The sequence below is a fragment of the Sciurus vulgaris genome (assembly GCF_902686455.1).
Source record: "Sciurus vulgaris genome assembly, chromosome: 19".
Lineage (NCBI taxonomy): Eukaryota > Metazoa > Chordata > Mammalia > Rodentia > Sciuridae > Sciurus > Sciurus vulgaris.
The window spans coordinates 31,608,461-31,627,466 of NC_136480.1; the positions used below are offsets into that span (position 1 = coordinate 31,608,461).

The 19,006-nt window shown below is 39.2% G+C and overlaps 1 protein-coding gene across 1 annotated transcript in view; it reads left to right on the forward strand.

The window, feature by feature from the left end:
• Positions 1 to 11,579, forward strand: part of LOC306650413 (zinc finger protein 519-like) — a 135,635-nt gene extending 124,056 nt beyond the window's left edge. Inside the window, exon 2 of the transcript XR_013760915.1 lies at positions 11,440 to 11,579. The gene's annotated coding sequence lies outside the window, so the exon portion shown is untranslated. The remainder of the gene's footprint in view (positions 1 to 11,439) is intronic.
• Positions 11,580 to 19,006: the final 7,427 nt, after the last annotated feature.

Below are 19,006 nucleotides of genomic sequence, written 5' to 3' on the forward strand. Positions count from 1 at the left end.
GAACATATTGTGGAGCAGGTACACTCATGGCCCAGGAAATGCTCCCATGTCTGAAATCCCAGTGGGTGCTGGGCAGGTTGGCTGAGCTGGAATCAAGATGTCCTCAAACCCTGTTCCAATATACTGCCACTTACAAGGTTCTCTCCTGCCTCTGCAACAAGATGGTAGCTATTGGCACAACTAGTGGAGATATCTCAGATGTAACAAAGACTCCAGGGACCTTGGTGATATTATGTCAGAACCTGTTATCCTTAGATGGAAGCAGCCATGTCCTCTGAAGTCACTGGGATTACAAATGTATACCACCACTCCTCTTTTGTTTCTTTTAATGTTTTTCCTCAGACTTACTTTTTTTTTATTGAGCTGAGTATGTAGGTCAGTGAGAGAGGCACTACCTAGCATGTGCATAGCCCTTGGTTTCAGCCCTAGCATCATAAAAACAAATCAATAAAATGCAATATAAGATAAAAAATAATCATTGATGTGACTGCATCACTGTAATATGCTGATTTTAAGTCCTTTTGATATAAACAGAGGACTTGAAAAATTGAGTCAATTGGTGGTTCCATTCCAAGTTTTCTGAGGAATCTCCTGTTTCTTGTCATCTTGATAATTGCCATTCTTATTAAAGTGAGATGGAATCTTAGAGTAATTTTGATTTGCATTTCTCTACTTGCTAATAGATATTGAACATTTATTCATATACATGTTGATTAGTTTTATTTCTTATTCTGTTAATTGTCTATTCAGTTCCTTAGCCATTTAACAATTATATGCTGTAAGGATTTCAAAAATTCATAAATCATTTCTTAGTAGTGATTAACAACAAAGAACTAATTGTGGATATTTGCTAACCAACATGATGGGGATAGAAAGATGGACTGGGTCATTGGCATAATTCTTGAAGAGGAGATGATGCAGTCCTAACTGTACATGAACATAAACCCATGAACAACAGAATGGACTGTGTGGCTCTTTGCTCTGGGGATGCAATTAATGACAGGATGGTACTGTGAAGGTGCAGGGACTACCTCTTAAACTTGTACAAGAGGGTCACCATGTACCCACTTGAGAGGCCCATGAGCCCTGAAAAAATCAAATCACTGAGTATTCCCAATGTAGAAAATAAATGCTGAAAAAAATAACTTATGGGTAAAATTGTGTAGGATTCAGTAATAAATATAAGACCATGCATATTGACCATGGAGTTTTTAAGAGCAGAGATTGAGAATTGAGCACTGACTGACATGTAGAAGACCCACAGGAAAAGAAGGTACATGGTTTCTGATGTGGACTTATGTGTGAGCTTTGCCTGGCAGGAGCTTCTGGGGCTGAGGTTGATCATCTGGGTTACAATCTGCTGACAGGTGGCACAAATGGACAATCCCCTCAACAACCTGTGCAAGTAGATTTGTGATTTACATTTGATGTCATCCCCCAAATCCTGAGACAGAACATCTGTAGCTATGAATTCCATGATGAGCAGCATCTCTAAGTGAAATGGAGCCATGAGACCAATGGTCAGATCTGTGGACTTGAGCCTGTGCTGTAGAAGATATATGAAGGTGTGGAAGAGAAGAATGGTGTTGCCTGAGATCTGAGGGACAACATCAGAGAAAAATGCATATCTTAATGATGGTATCTTATTGGTCAAGGAATCAAATGATAAGTGAGGAGAAAAGCAAGAAAAAATCTTTATCACAGAACTGGACACATCTATCAATCTCGCATACACATAGCTACAAAAAACACATGTGGATCCCTCTTGCTTTATTCTTTCGCACACCCTCCAGAAGTCATCGCCTCATTTTACCCATTAGGGAATGAATTTTTTTCTCCATTCATGGTTTGCCACATTGCATTAGGTTTCCTGTACCTTAAAAATATCACGATTTCTAATCCAGCCTTAACAACTTATTGAGTGACCCAAGCAACTTACTGAAACCCTGTCTCAAAATAAAATATAAAAAGGGCTGGAAATGTGACTCAGAGGTTAAGCATACCTAGGTTTACTCCTGGGTACAAACAATTCATCAGGTGTTGTAGTAATATTTTCCCATTTTTACCTCATCTTGCAGGTTTCAGAGGCTATATCTTATTTGATTTTATTTGTAGCAGTGATGCAGCTACATCAGTGTTTATAGGAGCCCAATTTCCAATAGGTAAGTTGTGGAACAAACCTAGATGAATGGATAAATAAACTGTGGTATATATACACAAAGGAATATTACTCAGCCATATGGAAGAATAAAATTATGGCATTTATTGGTAATTGGATGGAGTTGGATAATATCATCCTAAGTGAAATGCCAATCCCCAAAAAGCAAAGGCCAATTGTTATCTATGATATGTGACTGCTGATGCATAATGGGGGAGGACAAGGGAAGAATGGAGGAAATTTGGATTTTGTAGGGGAAAATGAGGAGAGAGGAGGGGCAGTGGAAAGGAAAGATGTTGGAAAGAGACATACATCATTACCTATGTACATATATGATTATATGAATTTTGTGACTCTCCATCATGTACAACCAGAGAAATAAATAGTTATACTCGTGTACAATGAGTCAAAATTTATTATTCTGTCATGTATAACTCAATAGAGCATACAATAAAAAAGATACTCTAAAGTGGAAAAAAAGTATTTGTGAGCAGGGTGTGGTGGTACATGCCTCTAATCCCAGTGGCTTGGGAGGCTGAGGCAGGAGGATTGTAAGTCTATGCCTGTCTCAGGAATATAGAGAGGCTCTAAGCAACTTAGCCAAACCCTGTCCCTAAATACAATATAAAAACTGGCTGGAAGATGTTAAGCACCCCTGGGTTAAATTCCTGATACACACACACACACACACACACACACACACACACACACACACAGAAAATATCCATCTCAATTACACCCTGTAACCAATAAAATAAAAATAATGTTCCAGATATCTGACAAAATTTATGGTAATTCAGCAGGACACTTAAGGTATTTGAGGAATGCATTAAAAACAAGTAATTGTGTTTGATACCATAAACATTTGTTGATATTAAGAGTAACTTGTATTTGGCTTTTGGCGTAGCCCCACATATTTCTCTATTTTCTTAGCAATATAACCCTTCTCCCTGTGCTTTATCCATTTCTGAATTTCGGTGGTTACTAACACTATCAACTAGAGACAGAAATCAGGGCCTGTGAATCAGTTCTGGCCAGCTCAGCTCCTCTGGTTCTTCACCATAGGTGGACACAACCAGGGCTACTAAAAGCAGCAAAGGTGTTCCATTTTTGAGGTAGAAATGAGAGTCCTGGGGAGATAGCATCCATGGTTTCCACCTACTCTTGGCTAAGCTACAAACTACAGAAGCTGCAGAAAATACTTCTATGAGAAGTCATGGCCCATAAAACTTCCTTGGTGGATTTGTGCTCAATAATGAAAACAGATCTGCAAATTTAAGCTTGACTTGAATGATAGAAGTGGAGGAATGAACTAAAATGGGAGATTAGCTGAGGATCCACAGTTACTGAGGGAAGTTACAGTCATCTGAATGCACAGAAATCTGGCTCACTCAAGAAGGAGGCCTCTTTAACATGTCTCAAGCCCAATTATAGAAATCCCATTAGTCATGAGTTATTTCCTTACTTTCTGATCTTCTTTCCCCTTCTGTCTTTTCTCCCACCCTGTTCACTCCCTACCTTTTATTCTAGAACTAGATTTTCCAGTTCAATATCCATATTTTCTTCTCATGACCAAGGTATTTAGAACTAAAATCTTACTGTAAGCCACATAAATTGTTCATGTGTGCCATTACTCTTCTCTGTTTTTAGTAGATACATCTCACAAATATATCATCTAAATGTATTTATAATAAAAAATAATGTTCTTAGTACACTTTATGATATGTCCCTCCCATTTGGGTACATGTGAGGCCATCAATTCATTTGTATCGATGGGTACCCAATTAAAACCACTGGGTCATTATGTTGGAAAATGAGAGGCATAATCAAAAAGTTTTTTACCAGATGATGCTTGTTTATGATAGTCTGAAAATGGAAAACTTTCCTCTTTTCCACTGGGGAATTCCTTTCCACCTACAGCAAGACAGGTCTTGTCAAACATTAGATACAATAACAAGATTACCAGTCTACTGAGACACTTTGTCACTATAAAGAGTAAGCTAATTGGAATAGCACTAGGATAAGATAGTCAAAGCAATTCTAGCACCTGTCATAAAATAAAAACTAGCTTTAATCTGATTACCAAGGGGTATGGAAAAGTATTTGAGATATTAGTAAGTAACATTTCAGGTGCATGAAATTGCTGCTACAAATCACATCACACATGATTATTCACAATTAACTACCATTATCTACAAGTCACTGTCAAGCAGTCCCCAAACTGCAATATGTTCACTGACCGGACCAGAAAGTTTACAATTGCAGCTTTCCTACTGCTGTGGAGGGTACAACAAGCCTAAATGGAATCTGACAATTTATTACCATCATTAGTAGCAAAGAGAAGCATGATGTCAGCTCTGCAGACATCTAGTCCCACAGGATAATATCACCCAGTAGCCAGAGGTGGTGCTTTATTCTGTCACCTAGAATCTGATTCTGCACTACAGCCAAGTAGTGAACTTACATAAACTTTCATGAACTTACATAAAAGCTGAAAAGATATTTATGACAAATATTTTTTCTTATTGAAAAAAATTCTTCATAATTTAGTTTTTAAATTTTTAATGCAAACTGTAAATGGTAATAGTTCATATTGTTTATATATTTGAATAAATCTGTGCTTCCCTTTTCACATGATTCTGTTGCATATACACTCTATTGAAAACTACCAAATATGCTCCTGCAGTTTGGAGGTATTACTGAATTTATTTCTTGTAATTCCTCAATATATATCAGAACTCTTTTGGCTGCTACATGAGAGTGATCTGGAGTTTGGGTGAGGACACCCAAACTCTATTTGTTGTCTTTGGCTACAGGTATAAGGACGTTGTTGATAGTTTGGATCTTCACCAGCCACAAATGTTTATATGGTCAAGGCTTGGTATCCAATATGGAGCTATTGGAATGTGAGGGAGCCTGTAAGTGGTGAGACCTAGGACCTGAGGATTTGGCTCAGTGCTAGAGTGCTTGCTAGCATGTTCAAAGACCTGGATTCTATCCTGACTACAATAGAAAGAAAAACAGAGAGAAGGGGAGAGATGAAACCCAGTACATCATTGGGAGCATACTCTAGTGGAATCATTAGAGTCCCACCCTTTTATCTGTTATTCTCTGAAATTTTGTTCCATTGTGCACTCCCACCACCCCAAAACAACATGATCAACAATTGATAAACCAAAACCACCAAAGCTGTGAATCAAAAGAAACCTTAGTATATCTGTAAGTTTTTATCTCAGTTATTTTTTATACAGACTCAAAACTGACTAACAGGACTTACTTAGTATTGAGTCACTTGTTAAATGTGGCTCTGTTTAGGCAGCATGATGGCACACACTGATACATCTAGTTTCTCAGGAGGCTAAGGTGAAAGAATCACTTGAATCCCAGAAAATGTACCAAAACCCAATCTAAAACACACACACACACACACACACACAGATACACACATGCACACACACCTAACTGATTTAAAATCTTGGTTCATATTCAATAAAAGTCATTAATATATGTTAAGCTAACATGTTGTCTGATCCCTGTCTGCTTCCTTTCTTGGTGACCTCATTTGCTGAGGATAATGTAAAATTTTATGTCAAGTCCTTCAAGTCAATGAATGAAAAAAAAATCTAAGAGAAAACATCAGAGTTCTGGCTATCACAGGAAGAGACTGAAGGGATACTTGTAGAAACACTGGACATCCTGGAGGAAAACAGGAAGGCATTAATTCTCCCTTTTGGGGTGTCCTTTGTCTTCTTGGCAGAACCCTGGAGACTTGGATGCATTCACCTCAGGCCTGAAGCTTTACTCTTTTACTTTGAGCTCCCTGATCTCTTTTGCTTTTTAGGTACCATGGATTACTTTATGCTATAAGGAGAAAGTTTACCTCTGGACTTGTTGAGTTTGTCGAGTCACTAGGAAGAGTAGCACTATTTGAAGTAACTAATGGAATGGGGAGATTAGTTCATCCAATGTAAGTTCACTGGATTAGACAAAGGAAAATGAAGGGAAAGTAGGGGAATGGTAAATAAAAAGACAAAAGAATGAGTGGAAATGAATGGAAATAACTTTCTATGTTCATAATTGAAGACATGACCAGAGAAACTTAACATGGACAACCACAAGAATAGAAAATTATAGTCCATGTATGCATGATATGTCAAAATATATTCCACTGTCATGTATATCTAAAAGGAATAAATAAAAATTACAATATAAAGTAACAGCAGTTGCAATAAATGGTCATTACTACAGAGGGAAAATTCTGACTTCCTATTCTGTTTCTTGGCGTGGTTAATTAAGAAAAATCTCAAGATGGCTGTCAGATCAAATAGGCAGTGCATGGCCATTTGTTGTCAAAAATTGTTGGCTAGGTTGCTCAGGGGAATCTGGTATGCACATGTCTTGGTGGCATGGGCATTAGGGAGCTACTCAAGCTCTAAATGCTGAGGACAGAGATCTCATGGGAGGTAGGGAGGTACCAGAAATGCTGGTTAGCAATGAGGTGTCCACCAATCTGTGAATAGATGTATTCACAATGAGCTGCACTGTAGGAATAATGGGCAGCCTGTCAGCATGGCATTGCCCATTTGGGCCTCAGTTCTGGGGAACAAGGGACAGAATTAAGTCCAGCAATAAAAGGAAAGTGGCTAATAAACATGTAAGCACATAAACATATTGCTATGGGAAACAGCTGGTCTAAAATGCCACATTACTGAATCCAGGAAAAAATGAGAAATAATAGGCCATGAAAACATTAAAGTTTGATGGAGATTCAGGGAAAATGGGAAGACTGAACATCTGAAGAAGGGGAACCTTGGTGTGGTGAACTTAATCTGTAAGTCACTATGACAGTGGCTACTCAGCAGTATGATCTTTGTCAATAGTTATAGAATTACAAAACAAGTAGTCTATTTAATAATGATATATCAACATCAATATTATTATGTCAGTCCAATAATTACAATAAATGTTACAGAAATGAAAGATGTAAATTATGGAGAAAACTCTGGTGAATAGGCAGTCAGTAACTCTGCATTATATCCTCATTTTTTGTCCATGTGACTTTGATATAAAAAAAATGTTGAACTGAAACAGGAAGAATATTGTCAGGAATTTTCACAGCCTCAGTCATACCCTCTGCAGAATGATCCCTCACCCAAAGAACACAGATGCCTTACTACTGATAATTTATGATGCAAAACCAATCATCCTAATTTTTACTGAATTTCCCTTTGAGGTTTTATGGACTTTTTCTATCAGTAGGTCAAAGAAATTAATCTTTTCTATTTTCACACATTTTAATGAGATACACGAAGTTCTTAGGAAGGAAACAAGTTCCTTATGTCCACTTGAATGATTATCCATCCAATTAGTCATCTCCCAGTATTATAATTAGAAATTCCTTAAGTAGTGAAGAAAATGTGGCCCAAAGTGATTTTACTACAATCAGGCTTGAGGAGAAATTGGCCTGAAGTGGTCCTAAAATATATTCCAGTTAATGGATGGGCAAGCTTGCACATGCATTTAATGCCAGAAGCTCAGGAAGATGAGACAGGAGAATTCTGAGTTTAAGACCACCTTCAGCAATGTGGTGAGGCCCTAAGAAACTTAAAGAGACCCTGTCTATAAATAAAAAATAGAAAGTGCTGTGACTGTGGCTCAGTACTTAAGCACTTCTAAGTTCAATCCCTGGTAGCAAACAAGATAAAAAGTATAGCTTCTCTTGTGCCAGATTGCCTCATACATGGGGTAAGCAGCTCAGAGTTAAGATTAACACTCCGGAGTTGGGTGGAAGCAGGTTTGTGGCAAGCAGATTGTAAACTCATTTATTGCAGGAACAGATATACGATTTATAGGTTTCTTTCCCAATCACAGTGCACCACAGATAATAAGACCACCATGTTCCTATATGGGTTCCCTTGGTAACACTGAGGCAATTTGGGGGAGTTGTGTATTTTCCTAGGTGGCCAAGGCAGAACGCTCCTCCCTGCAGGTTTACACACTTGAGATGTTCACTGCTGCTGGCCAAGAACTAGGATTTCTCCCAAGAACATGGGATGAAAGATGGTGGGTGAGAAGTGAAGCAATATTTCTCATAGCTCAGCTATTCAGTGGGAATACTGCTTCTCCCTGAGGTGGATGAAAATGGGATGCAGTAATATTCAATATTGGGCAAAGAGTGTGAGAAAATAGTTTGAGTACATTAAATGAGAAAAGGGGACAAAATTAGAGAAAGCTCCTTTGCAGAAAGGGTGGAATTGCCATATAGGATAGAAAATGCTGAAAAATTCTAGAAACAGGCTTAATGAAGAAATTTCTGAGGCTAAATGGTCACACACCCTAGCCAATACAGAGGATGTTTGACTCCTGAAGTGGGTCCACAGAACAATGAGCTCAGAAATCATCTGTGGGAAGATGGGCAAGGTGCCAGGCAACATCTTGTGATTACCATGCACCAATGCAAAAGCAATTTTGAAGTCAGATTTGGACATCTGCAAATGGGTCAGCATGATTTTATCTGAGACTAGCAAATAGTTAACTGAGTCCAGCAAACCAGGGGAAATCAGACCCACCACTTTCCCACTGTTCCATGTGGCAGTTCATAGGCATAAGATATGGAAAATAACAAACCCCAAATATTGTAACCTGGGAAAAGGGAGTGAGGATGGCATTGATTCACTTTCATATATTCTTTCCCTATGACAGGACAATCCTTAGAAAGGAAGTGACCATCATATAGTGACAAGACAAGTCCTGGGAAGGAGACATCCATCAAGCCTAAAGTGACAGTCTCTGAGAGGAATCCAAACCATTGATCCTTCCCCAAAATAAATTTGTTCGCAGCTACAGTACAATGGGACCTTGAAGGGAAGCAGATAAGCACTGTATGGTGACCACAGACCCTCCATTATTCCCCAAGTCAAAATATTGCCCTGTGAAACAAACTTCATATTCTCAAAAATCCATTTCCTGCATGCCCAAGCTGACAAACTGTCTCCATAAATCACTTCTCAGTGTAACCTATGTAAGCACAGACTCCTACTTTGACGAGTGGCTCTTTTTCCTCCAAGAAAGTGGCTCCATCAGAGGATGGACCTTTTCCTCATTTAATGTACTTCATCATTGGTTTCATTGATGAGTAAATGCTGTGCTTATCCAAGAAGTTTGCCACTGGCTCAGACATTCTGTGCTAACATTTTGATTCCCAGACCAGGAAACAGAAAAAGTTATATTTAGTCATTCCCTGTATCTCAGAAGCCAATTCTCTCTCCCACAGTCAAAGTTAAATGACTGATGAGTCCTGAAAGTGACCATTGAACATCCAGCACTTCTGTGGCTTTCTGAAAGTTGGGGGTCACCACAGCAACAACTTAAAATATGTCTGAATACCAAAACTCACTGTGCCAACCCTCCTTGTAGAATGTAGGCCCTTTATGTCCTCTAAAGTCCACTGTAGCTGAGCAACTGCCAGGTTTTGTGTGAGAGAAATTTTGTGTGTGGGTGAGAGGGGTACCAAAGGCAAGTTAAGGCAGCTTTTCAGGGTCATTCTCTCCTGCTGCAGGAAGGTCTTATGTCTCACATCTGGTTCTGACCACCCACAGGGGTACCAAATATCAACAAGCTACTACATTAGTGTAGCTCTATGCCACATGTAAAGTGCAAGGTTTTGTGGCAAAATTTTTAGCGGCATAAAGTTGTCCCATTTCAATTTCCTCTGCTCCCAAATCTACTCTTCCCTACACACTCAGCAACCTCATAAATCAAAGACATCTGTCATTCTGTTCCTGCCTGCAGGAATGGCCTTCCCATTCTTCCCAGAAAGGTAAGACTCCATCTATCTGGGCTTCCAGCAGTTAAGTACCTACCATTTAGGGAGTCAGCATTCTGGGTTTTCCCTGCCATTAAGATTGGGTGAAGACTTTCCCCTAATCCCCAGTAGAAAAAGTCCAGTTTAGTGACTGGCACACCTGTGGCATATGAATCCAGACAATTGGTTTGAGGTTCCCTATCTTCAACCTTTGTTTTTCCTTTACTCCATAACCAAATATACAACCCTACACCTCACACATTTACTGATACTCTCTCTGACCAATTTATCAGTGGGTATGCACTTGATAACATAAAAGCATAAATAGTTAGAAAAGGGCACCAATTCTTTACAGAAGCAATTTTTAGATACTGATTTCAAGACTTGTAACAAAAAGGAAGATGAGGTCAAACAGGAAAAAGAAACTCATCTTAAACTAAACCCCAATTCTGAGCCTCAGCCATCCATAGGCCTAAAAAAGTCACTGCTGTTCTTGTCCCCACAGTCCTTCTAATACACCCCCTGAACCCTGTTTCTGATGTGGGTGGACTGTACATTGGGCAAAATCTTGCTATATCTCAAGACCCCAATGAAGCCACATCCCATTGCTGGCAATGGGGATGTTGGAAAACAGAGTGTTCCTGAAGAAAAACAACCCTTCCTCAGTGCACCCTAATTTCCAAGTCCCATAATACACCTGGGGATCTCCACATTATAGGGATTGTGAAGAGCAAAACACCAGATTAATATTACACTTCTGAAGAGATTTTAAGTGTAGAATTATCTGGCAAATGTTCTCCCTCACATCAAATAATTATCAACAGTGTAATTGGTATCTTAAATTCTGAGTGAGGTCTCAGCCTCAAGTCATATGAAAAGGAACCATATTAAAATCCCCTACCCTCAGCTTACACGACACCCACTTCCTCAAAAGTAATGGGAGATATTTCTTAATTGTCTGCACCCAAATCTGGCCAGCCTGATTACCAACCAAGGACAAAAAGGTTGAAAGCCCTAGGCATCAATTTCTCTAGCCAGACCATGCTGAAGCTTGCATTGGAATGTAAACCTAATCATTTAAAAACTGATAGTGCCCCTGCTTATATGTCTAGTGCCTTTGCTCAGTTCTGTAATCAATGGCATATAATTCTAACCCATGGAATTCTCCAAAATCTTGCTGGACAGGCTTTACTTGAACATGTATATCACACATTTAAAATGTGCATTAAAGAAGTGGGGACCAGACTTTCACTTATTAATAATACTTTCAATATTGCCTTATTCACAATAAATGACCTTAATATATAATATGAAGGTAATACTCATTGTTAGTCCTCTGCCTTGGACAGGCAATTTACCCCTAAGTTACCACTATGAAAGATTTATATAAAATATTGAGTTCCACCAGATCTGATATGGCAGGATCCTGTAAATTTCAGTGCATGGGTGAGGTGATACTCTATTTTTACTCATACAGGTTCTGTCTGGATTCCTGACAGGTATGTGAGACCCATCATTCATCATGAGTTGGCATCAAGGATTTCAAAATTTGATTCCCAAATTCCATTTGATCCTAGATGAAGAGAACCCTGAATCAAAGAATGAACCTCTGACATGAACAAGAAGCTCAAGAGACCCTTGATCTTTGAATAATCTAATGGCTTGGGGGGATATAGAGAGTTTAACAATATCTGCTGAATAATTGCTAACAGGTAATTTCATTACATTTCTGTAAAATTTATGCAAAATTCCACAACTATGCTGGTTACTATTGTGTTGTATCCTTGTTGGAGGTGAACCGGTACAAAAATCTGTTCCATCTTTGGTTTCCTGCACTCATTATAATATTTGGGTCTGCTCAGTGGAAATTATTAATTCTTCTGAAAATTTGTATTCATCAAAATATTCTTGGTAATAGGAATGCTATTGATTATTTGTTGTTGCTATATAATAAGGGGTGCCATGAATTTAATATGTAATGGTTTAATTTAAATGATAACAGTAATCCCATTCAAAAGAAACTGGATCATTTAAAGACACTACAAAGAAGGTGCAATGAGATGATGGAGGCTGGGATTTATTAGATTGGATAACCTCATGGTTACTAAATTTTATATGAATAAAACAGCTTTTCATTGGAGGATGTTTATTGATACTTGCCTTATTTTGTTGTGCTTGTTTTTGCCAGTATCTGCCTTGCTTTCTTTCTCCACCTTCCTTAAAGGCAAGTCATGTCTATTCAAAAGGCCATACAAAACAAAAAAAGGAGAGTTGTAGAGGTTCAGGTCAGTCAGAGTACAGAGGAGCCTAAGTCCTTTGAGTGGGCAAACTCTTCAGGACAATTAGGGCTTTCTGTTTGAATAGTTTAGAAACACTCTGCAACTCCTCTGTCCTTGAGGCCTGGAGATTCCTGGCCAGAGGGGCAAGCAGGGTTAAGGATAGTGTGGTCCACCTACTAGGATCTATGCACAGGGAGCAGCAACAGCTGGATACCAAGCTGGCATTCATCCACTCTGAGGGAAATGGGAAGAAGCCACACAGATGTCTTTGAATTTGTAATTGCAGTGTGATGGATAAATTTGGCTGTTGTTTTGGGGTAGAACAGAATGGAAATTTGAGCAGTTCAAGAGCCGACAGGCTGTGGTTTTGCAGGCTGACACACAGCAGTGCTTCTTATGGCTATTGAGTATAGTGCATTGCAGTGGATACAGGTACATGTAGGAAGTGAATCACAGTAGAAGAAACAGGAGCCAAATAGAAAAGACAGAGCCCTCCCACTTTAGGCTCAGTGGAGTAAAGGTCCCTGCTGTATATGAGCTGAATTTCCTAGGCTGTTGACAGACTTCTACCTGTATAAGGAATATCAATTGTGCCCTCCAACTGAACAGCACCATGTCCCTTGCCTTGGTGTGCTCCAGACTTGCTTATTATAACACTGAAAGCCCTGCTGTGCATGGGGCTCAGGCTGTGGGAATTACCTCTCTGAGCTCTGGCACCACTAACACACTTGCTTCCAGATCTTGCTGTTCTGATCTGATTTCTCACAACATTGTCTTATTTCAGTCTTCATTGTGAATGGGGAGGCAATCTGCACAGGAAGCAGAGCAGGATCCCCTGGGACTAGTTTCCTCTATGCCCACCACCTAACCCCATGCCTGGGACCCAGATACCAAGTGCATTCATTTGACTTCAGGGGTTACAGTGCCCTTAAATCAGTCATTCATTACAACTAGCAACTTCTTCAGGTTAATTACCAGAAAATATACTGCCTGTCATACTCCACAGAATTTCCTGTCTTGTAAGTCTCTCTTTCTACATTGTTACAAATGTTTAATTACAAAGAATAAATGCCCAGTCCCTGCAAAGATGTGTCAGAACAACAGCAGAATCCAGAATTTCTAGGTGGTCTTTGGCAGAATGGATGGAGCAGCACATGAGCAGAGGACACCTATAAGAGTTGTTCCCAGGGTCCATTTCTTGTGACATTGCAGAATCTGTAAATATATTTCATAAGAGTCTGTGTAAGGGAGGATTAGGTATCAATTTAAGAGTTGTTAATGTTAGTTATACATTCACTGAGTTGTCAGAATAGCTGTCCTGAGACCAAGTTGGGATACAGAACAATTAGTCTCTACCCATCTAACCACCACACATAATTTGACTTCATTTTCAATTCCTGGCTTTACAAAATAAAGACAACTTGTTCCATGTGAGTAGAGTATTTGGAGATATTTGATAAAAGATTTACCTGTTATTTATGAATATTCTATTATGTTAAGTCACATCTTTTCTTACCACAGAGATTTCCTAAAGTATGCAAATTTCACAATAACTGTTTTAGTTTCATATGTTTAAAGAAGAAATGAGAATTGCAAGTCAGTGATACTAACCCTTAGACCATTAAAAATATTCTTTATTCCCAATTAATTTGTGACCTATAAATATATTGTGTGCTACCATTGGAAAAATGATTTCATTTTATACACTAAAATACAATATCAGGGATGTGGGGTGTATGCATTGCAAAATGATATTTCAGGCAGACACAGTGGTATATGTGAGCAATCTCAGGGACTTGGAGGCTGAGGCAAGATAATCTCAAATTTGAGGTCATTTTTGACAGCTTATTGAGACCATATCTTAAAATGAAAATGGCCAGGTGTATTGCTCAGTGGTAGAGAACCCCGGAATTCAATCTCCACATGCATAAACATGGTGCAAATTTAAAAGTCCACCATCTGGTAACTTATTATGAAGAAACACATATTCAGATGGAATAGTCTTTCCATCTTTCCACCAGTTCATCTATGCATCTGTTTTTTAAGAATTCATTAGATTTTTCCTGAGAGTTGTATTTGAATTTCACACTTTTCTTCCTGGTTTCTCGTAATTGACAATGAATTCACTGAATTCTTGCCTTCCATCACTGCTCCTCTAAAAATGAGAATCATATATTTCCCTGTAATCAGAGTTGATGTGGGCTTGTGTAGTGACCAAATAGTGGCACTGATTCTTATCCCATCATCTATCCCTGGATTTTTTTCTGCCTAAGTCATGATCTGCCCATTTCAGTTTCATGAAACCTGCAGTTGCCACACAGTGACATTATTTTGCCAATCAAGGAAACTCAACCTTGTTCTTCTATAAGTATGTCCATCCCAAGACACAGGAGAAACTGTGTACTTAATATACAGGTTTTCACATCATATTCCCTGAAATAAAAAAATGTCCTGGCAGAAATAAAGAAACCAGGTTGCTTCACCCTTGTGAATCCTCATAACTTTTTCATGAATTATTGTTATTGTACTGATAATCACTGGGATGAAAGCATACATAGCTCTAGAAATAGGAAGTATTCATACTGAGATTGGAGGCATTGATTTCATGAGGAGGACACTCCTGAGAAAAGGCAGTTGGAATATCATACCAGTTGATTTTTGAATCACCTTAAACAACTCATTTCCTCTCCCTGAGTCTTCCCTATATATTCTGTACATGGATTAATCATAATTTTGAGCACCTATTCAGTGACAGGGGTCCCAAATATTAACTTATATTGAACACATATAGTATTATGGTCCCTGTGGTAAAGACAAAGTCATTGATGAAAAGCAAATCAAATTTAGAATCCTTCAAATTTTAAGACTCAAGGTTAGTATTCTAGACAATAAAATAAAATACCTAATTGAGTATTGTGATATCTAATAATTTTCTCTTTATTGAATAGCCTTCAAAGTGATATGCAGGTAAGTTAATTTTCACCTTTTTCCATTGTCATCTGAGTCCCTCTTTATTGAATAGCCTTCAAAGTGATATGCATGTAAGTTAATTTTCACCTTTTTCCATTGTCATCTGAGTCCATTCCTGTGAGTTAACCACCCTTATTCATCTAGTTAATATACTTCAGACATTTTCCTCCATTTATACCCATATATGCATATTTAGATTGCATCATGCATGAGGAAAGTTACATTTTATGTGGATGAGCGTTTTGAACACAGAATCTAAAATGTTACACACAGAACTTGACTGAATATAATCATTTTAAACAGCTTAATTGTGACATAATTCAATTATTCTAAAGTGCCCTTGGGTTGAGTCCCTAGTATTTGGAACAATCAAGAGCAACAGTCCAAAGTCTGTGATCTGTTCTCATTAATTCCTAGGTTGGCCGCATCCACTGTCCCTCAGAGGTGACCACTAGGCTCAGAGTCAGGGGGTGGGCCCTGAAGCCCTGTCCAATAGAGGCACGAGGTGAGAACTGTCCAATCAGCATGCAGCCAGTGAGGAGGGCAGGCTTCTGAAACCTTGTGCTGGTCTTGGTCTCGGAGCCGCCATTTTCCAGATCTACTTCTGGCTTTTCCTCCTGTGCTCAGGAGCCCCAGGTTTCTGTGCATCACAGGGAAGGAGAGACTCCAAGGGAGAACGCGGGGCAGAGTGAAGAGCAGGAAATGGTGAGTGTGCTTCAGGCAGCTGTACACGGAGTGAAGCCCAAACCCCTGGGACTGGCGGTGGTGGGAGCGAAAATGGCTCTGGGGCCGCTCCTGGTCCTCTCAGTCTGTCGCCATCGTCTTCCTCTGTGGGGCTCAGCCCTCAGTCTCCACGTCTACTTGTAGTGCATCCGGTAGCTGGGCCCTGTGCATCTTGTCACATGAGTGCACGGTGTCTTCAGCCTCTGCCTGAGGCCCCATGAGGACATCAGGGTGCTGGCAGCCCAGCGTCTCCTGGGTTGGGAGCAGAACACGTGAAGGGTTATTAGAGGAGGACGAGGGTGTCTCTGTGCTGGCAGCCCAGCATATCAGCAGGCTGTATGTTGAAGACTGAGAGGATGGTGAAAGGAGGACCCCGACTCCATGGTGTTCCTGCATAAAAGGAGCTGTGGTCTCTAGAGGCCTCATTTCCTCCTTCCTGCTGAGCTAGCTGAATATTCAGGAAGCAGCATATCAAATCCAGAACACTGGGTTCCATCCCAGCTATTCTGTGGTCTATGAGGAAATTACTAATTTTTGTTTTTTGATTGGTTCTTTTGAGTTGCACATGGCAATTCATTTTGGTATAGTTATACAAGCATAGAATATATCTCTAATTAGGTCCCATTTCTTGTAGATGTTCATGATTGTGAAATACACTATGGTGTATTCTTGAGTATATACAGGAAAATTTTCTCAATTTTCAACTATAGTTCACATTCCCAATGCCAATTTTCCCTCTCAACATTATCAATTTTTTTTGCCAGGCTAGTTTCAACTTGATGAAATATTTTATTGCTTCTTCTAATACTTAATGAACATGATGAAGTTTTTGTTTCATGTTTATGAGCAATTTATGTGAGAGGGAAGCAAAAAAGGTATCACTTGAACACTTGAACCAACTGTGTGTGCCTCTTGTCCCTCTGTCTTCCAAGGCACAGGCACATTATGACAATATTTTGTGATAAGGTTCACCATTGAAGAATTGACTGTGTGATGTGTCCTTATCTCAACCTCTCATGTCTTCCTTGTTTTGTATTTCAGAACTGACCCATATAAGATGCCCTCATCTGCTGTGTCTATAACTTCATGGCGTATGTAGTGAATATCAGTCTCTGAGTCTTGTCCTCTTGGAAAGAAGTTTGAATTGATGATGGAGTATCTCAAGAGAGTAGCTGGATGCTGTAGAGCCTGGAGGAATCTCTCAACATTTAATGACTCTAAATATACTTTAAGTGGCTGAGGCAGGAGGATCACAATTCAAAGTCAGCTGCAGCAACTTATCCAGTCACTTAGCAACTCAGCAAGACCCTGTCTCCAAATAAATCACAAAAATGTGCTGGGCATATGACTCAGTGTTTAAATGCCCCTGGGTTTATTCCTCTGTAGCAAGAAAAATAATTCTTTTAAAAGACCATTTTGTTTTTTAAATTGTTGCTACCATGAATAGTGCTGCAATGAAAATGGAGTTCAGCTATTTCTTTGACAGAATGATTCCAACACTTTTAGATGTTTTCTTCCACATTTTTTTTTCATTTTTTTTCATTTTATTTTTTTATTGTAAACAAATGGGATACATGTTGTTTCTCTGTTTGTACATGGCACAAAGGCATACCATTTGTGTAATCATAAATTTACATAGAGTAATGTTGTTTGATTCATTCTGTTATTTTTCCCTTCCCCCTACCCCTCCCACCCCTCTTTACCCTCTATACAGTACTTCCTTCCTCCATACTTGCCCCCCTCCCTAACCCTAACTCTAACCCTAACACTAACCCTTCCCTCCCCCCCATTATGTGTCATCCTCCACTTATTAGCGATATCATTCGTCCCTTGGCTTTTTGAGATTGGCTTATCTCACTTAGCATGATATTCTCCAATTTCATCCATTTGCCGGCAAATGCCATAATTTTATCATTCTTTATGACTGAGTAATATTCCATTGTATATATATACCACAGTTTCTTTATCCACTCATCAATTGAAGGGCATCTAGGTTGGTTCCACAGTCTGGCTATTGTGAATTGAGCAGCTATGAACATTGATGTGGCTGTATCTCTGTAGTATGCTGATTTTAAGTCCTTTGGGTATAGGCCAAGGAGTGGGATAGCTGGGTCAAATGGAGGGTCCATTCCGAGTTTTCTAAGGAATCTCCACACTGCTTTCCAGAGTGGCTGCACTAATTTGCAGCCCCACCAGCAATGTAAGAGTGTACCTTTCTCCCCACATCCTCGCCAACAACTGTTGTTGCTTGCATTCTTGATAATCGCCATTCTAATTGGGGTGAGATGGAATCTTAGGGTAGTTTTGATTTGCATTTCTCTTATTACTAGAGATGTTGAACATTTTTCCATATGTTTGTTGATTGCTTGTAGATCTTCTTCTGTGAAGTGTCTATTCATTTCCTTAGCCCATTTGTTGATTGGGTTATTTGTATTCTTCGTGTAGAGTTTTTTGAGTTCTTTATAGATTCTGGAGATTAGTGCTCTATCTGAAGTATGATTGGCAAAGATATTCTCCCACTCTGTAGGCTCTTTCTTCGCATTGCTGATAGTTTCCTTTGCTGAGAGAAAGCTTTTTAGTTTGAATCTATCCCAGTGGTTGATTCTAGCTTTTATTTCTTGTGCTATGGGAGTCCTGTTAAGGAAGTCTGGTCCTTGACCAACAAGGTGAAGATTTGGACCTACTTTTTCTTCTATAAGATGCAGGGTCTCTGGTCTGATTCCGAGGTCCTTAATCCATTTTGAGTTTAGTTTCGTGCATGGGGAGAGATATGGGTTTAGTTTCATTCTGTTGCATATGGATTTCCAATTCTCCCAGCACCATTTGTTGAAGAGGCTATCTTTTCTCCATTGCATATTTTTGGCCCCTTTGTCTAGTATGAGAAAATTGTATTTATTTGGGTTTGTGTCCGTGTCCTCTATTCTGTACCATTGATCTACCTTTCTATTTTGGTACCAATACCATGCCGTTTTTGTTACTATTGCTTTGTAGTAGAGTTGAAGATCTGGTATTGAAATACCCCCTGTTTCACTCTTCCTGCTGAGGATTGCTTTAGCTATTCTGGGTTTCTTA